This window comes from Zootoca vivipara, chromosome 11, assembly GCF_963506605.1.
Source record: "Zootoca vivipara chromosome 11, rZooViv1.1, whole genome shotgun sequence".
Lineage (NCBI taxonomy): Eukaryota > Metazoa > Chordata > Lepidosauria > Squamata > Lacertidae > Zootoca > Zootoca vivipara.
In genome coordinates, this window is record NC_083286.1 from 64,037,617 (window position 1) to 64,042,411 (window position 4,795).

Genomic DNA, 4,795 nt, shown 5'->3' on the forward strand with positions numbered 1-4,795 from the left:
GACGGCTGTGTCTCCCGAGGTCTCTTTTGGGTGGGACAGCAGGGAGGGAGGGAGGGGCAGGGAGTGGGAGGTGACTGGCCCACTGCAGGGGGGGGGGTTCCCTGCCTCCACACCCCCTCTCTGGACATAGGCCTCATTGTTGTCCTCTGGGGGGGAGGCTAATGTACTTGTGGATACTCCCTTGAGGGGTGGGGAAGTGCTAGGGAAGATCTGTGGCCCCTCTTAGTTTTGGGGTGGTCAGGGCCGACAGCTGAGGTGAACCACAGCCCCCCCCCTAGGATTAAGGGGTGAGTGCAGCACCCAGGAGACCCCAGAGGGCAGCACCTGCCATTTGCTCCCTAGGGGAGGAGAGCAGCAGCGCCTCCTGTAGGCAATGGCTTTCTTTGATCTGCCCCTGTGGCTCCTGCCGCCCAAGGCAGTTGCTTCACCTTGTCTCAGGGGTGGGCCAGCCCTGGTGGTTGACTCAAAGGAGAAGAGGAAGGGGTGTCTGAGAGGGCGTTTGGAGGAGAGGAGCCAGTCCTTGGAAGAGTGGAAGCTGCCTCAGTCCCTTGGCTGACTGCTGGGCCATGTAGCTCAGTGTTGTCTGCACTGGCTGGCAGCTGCTCTCCAGTTTCAGGTGGGCCTCCTTCCTTGCTCTCTGTGGAGGACGGACCCTGGACTCCTCCGCACACCAAGCCAGGTGCTCCACAAACAGCTGCAGCCCAGCAATGGGGCCTGAGGGGAGGCGGGCTGGCTGGCCAGGCAGGGAGGAGGAGGAGGAGCTGGCTAGGCAAGGCTGCCAGCCAGAGGAGATCCCTGTGGGGGGGGCAAGAGCCAAAGGCCCCTTTCCCTACAGGATTGGACATAGTTGGGGGCGAGAAGAGCAGGGGAAAGGTTTGCTGGTGATACCCAATGTGGCAGAATGGTTAAACCCCAAAAGGCATTGTGAGGATTCCTCAGTCGGATGAATAAGTAGTAAAAGGGCAAATGCAGGTCAGTGAAAATAAGTACAGTGATGCAGACTGCTGCAAAATAAATATACCTTAAATTTCATAGCATTGTAGAGTTTGAAGGGACCTCAAGGGTCATCTAGCCCAACCCCCTGCAATGCAGGAAAAAAACAGCTAAAGAATCCCTCACAGAGTCCGTTTCACTGTCTAACAGCTCTTGCTCTCAGAAGGTTCCTCCTGGTGTATTGTCAGTCTGTAGCCGGTTGAGTCCTGCCCTGCAGAGCAGGAAAACAAGCTTGCTTCATCTTTCTTTTGACAGCCCTTTAGATATTTGAAGATGGCTCTCATATCTCCTCCTGTTTTCTGAGCTGAACGTACCCAGCTCCTTCAACTGTTCCTCATAAGGCTTGGTTTCTAGACCCTCTGCACATGTTCCAGCTTGTCAACATCCTCCTTAAATTGTGGTGACCAGAATTGGACACTATTCCAGGTGTGGCCTGACCAAGGCAGAATAGAGCAGGACTATGACTTCCCTTGATCTGGACACTAGACTTCTGTTGATGCAGCTTAGAATAGCATTCAGTTTTTCTGCTGCTGCATCACACTGCTGACTCATGTTAAGCTTGTGCTCCACTAATACCCCTAGATCTTTTTCACATGTCCGACTGGTAAGCCAGATGTTCCTCATCTTATATGTGTGCATCTGGTTCTTCCGGCTTAAGTCCAGAACCTTACATTTGTCCCTATTGAAATTCATTTTGTTAGCTTGGGCCGAGAGCTCCAATCTGTTACGGTCATTTTGAATCTTGCTTCTGTCTTCTGCAGCATTGGTTACCCCTCCCAGTTTGGTGTCACCTCCAAATTGGATGAGCATCCCCTCAACCCCTTCATCTAAGTCACTTATAGATGTTGAACAACAATGGGCCCAAGACAGAACCCTGCAGCAACCCCCTTGTCACCTTTTCCCAGGATGACAAAAAACCATTAAGGAGTCCTCTTTGGGCTTGGTCAGTCAACTAGCTACAAATCCACCTCGTTCAACCCACATTTTATAATAATAATATAATAATTTATTATTTATACCCCGCCCATCTGGCTGGGCTTCCCCTGCCACTCTGGGCGGCTTCCAACAAACATTAAAATACATCAAATATCACAGATTTAAAAACTTCCCTAAACAAGGCTGACACAGGTGGGGATGCACTGGGACAACCGATCGCTCTCAGTGATCACGGGTAGGAGGAGGAGTTACGCTAAGACCAGACCATGTCATTACCGAGGAGGCAGGTTTAGTCGTTGTTTGAGGACTATCCCTGCCTCCGGGTCTGGTCCTGACCGGACGGATACTGGAATTGGCAAGGGATACCCACATGACCTGAAGGTGCTCCTGTGCAATGCCAGGTCAATGATGAATAAGACCACTGCCATTCACGACCTGATTGTGGATGGAGGATTTGACCTGGCATGTGTGACAGACCTGGTTGGATGAAGCAGATGTGCCTCTCCTTGCCCACCAGGTTTCTCTTCTGCACAGCAACCCAGGCCATCTGGGCGGGGAGGGGGGGTTGCAGTGGTTTTTAGGAAGTCATTAGTTGGTAAGACCGAGTTTTCTGAGTGCATGTTCTGGAAGTTGGGCAATACAGGATTCCTTTTGGTGTACCGACCTCCCCGCTGCACCAAGGATTCCCTGCCCGAGCTGCTTCAGGTCATGTCGGATGTGCTCCTGAAGACACCTAGCTTGGTTGTCTTAGGGGATTTTTACATCCATGCCGACACGACCTTACAAGGAGCCGCTCGGGACTTCGTGGAAAGCATGGCCTCCATGGGGCTGTCCCTGAATAAGTCTGGCCCAACTCATAGCCGCGGACATGCCTTGGACTTGGTGTTTACCTCTATGGATGTTGGTGATCTGACATTAAGTAAAAGTGAAACCAAAGAAGTGCCATGGTCAGATCACTTTCTGGTGCAACTGGACTTCTCCGCAACCCTTCCCCTCTGCAGGGAGGTGGGACCGATTCAGATGGTCCGCCCCCGCTACTTAATGGATCCAATTGGCTTCCAGAGAGTGGTAGGGGATGTTTTATCCCATGTTGATGGCCTTTCAGCTGATTCCCTGGTGGCCCACTGGAATGCGGAGTTAACCAGGGCTATTGATTGCATGGAGCCCGGACAGCCCTGTGGTTTTCCCCGGCGCTGAGGGCGATGAAACAGTCGTTGAGACGGCTAGAGCGCCGGTGGCGGAAAACTCATTTTGAATCAGACCGGACACGGGCTAGAGCTCAACTTCGAGCCTACCAAGTGGCAATGGCGACGGTGAAGAGGACCTTCTTCACCGTTTCCATCGCATCTGCAGAAAACAGCAGCAGGAGACTCTTTCAGGTGGTTCGCAATTTAGCAGAACCACCTGCTCCATCCGGGCCCAGTACGGGCCACATGATCTCCTGCAATGATTTTGCAAAGTTTTTTGCAGATAAAGTCGCTCAGATTCGGGAAGAGGTAGACTCCACCGTGGGGGCAGGGCCAGGGCGGGGGAGTGCTAGAGTCCTGTCTAGTCCAGTTGGGTGGGATCAATTCCAATCTGTTACCTCTGAGGATGTGGACAGGCTGCTTGGACGAGTGAAACCAACCACCTGTCTCCTTGACCCTTGCCCATCCTGGCTTATAAAAGCTAGCCGGGAAGGGCTGGGCGATGGGCTTCGCAGGTTGGTGAATGCTTCTCTCTGTGAGGGAGCCTTCCCAGACCCGCTGAAAGAGGCAGTTATTAAACCACTCCTTAAAAAAACGTCTTTAGATGCGGCCAATATGGCCAACTATCGCCCAATCTTCCATTCCTGGGCAAGGTGATTGAGCGGGTGGTTGCTGAACAACTCCAGGCACGCCTGGAAGAAGCGGACCATTTGGATGCCTTCCAGTCGGGATTCAGGCCTCATCATGGGACTGAAACTGCCTTGGTCGCACTGGCTGGTGATCTCCGGCAGGCTAGGGACAAAGGTGAGAGCTGTTTCCTAGTTCTGCTGGATCTCTCAGTGGCTTTTGACACTGTTGACCATAACATCCTTCTGGACCGTCTAGAGGGCTTGGGAGCCAGGGGCACTGTCATACAGTGGTTCCACTCCTTCCTCCTGGGCCATGTTCAGAAAGTGGTGGTGGGAGATGAGTGTTCAGACCCCTGGGCTCTCACTTGTGGGGTGCTTCAGGGTTCTGTCCTCTCCCCCATGCTTTTTAACATCTATATGCAGCCGCTGGGAGAGATCATCAGGGGGTTTCGGCTGGGTGTTCATCTGTATGCGGATGATACCCAGCTCTACCTCTCTTTCAAATCAGAACCAGTGGAGGCGGTAAAGGTCCTGTGTGAGTGTCTGGAGGCAGTTGGAGGATGGATGGCGGCTAACAGATTGAATCATAGAATCATAGAGTTGGAAGAGACCACAAGGGCCATCCAGTCCAACCCCCTGCCAAGCAGGAAACACCATCAAAGCATTCCTGACAGATGGCTGTCAAGCCTCTGCTTAAAGACCTCCAAAGAAGGAGACTCCACCACACTCCTTGGCAGCAAATTCCACTGCCGAACAGCTCTTACTGTCAGGAAGTTCTTCCTAATGTTTAGATGGAATCTTCTTTCTTGAGATTGAATCCTGACAAGACAGAGGTACAGTTTGTGGGGGACAGGAGGCGGGTGGGTGTGGAGGACTCCCTGGTCCTGAATGGGGTAACTGTGCCCCTGAAGGACCAGGTGTGCAGCCTGGGAGTCATTTTGGACTCGCAGCTGTCCATGGAGGCACAGGTCAATTCTGTGTCCAGGGCAGCTGTTTATCAGCTCCATCTGGTACGCAGGCCGAGTCCCTACCTGCCCGCGGACTGTCTCG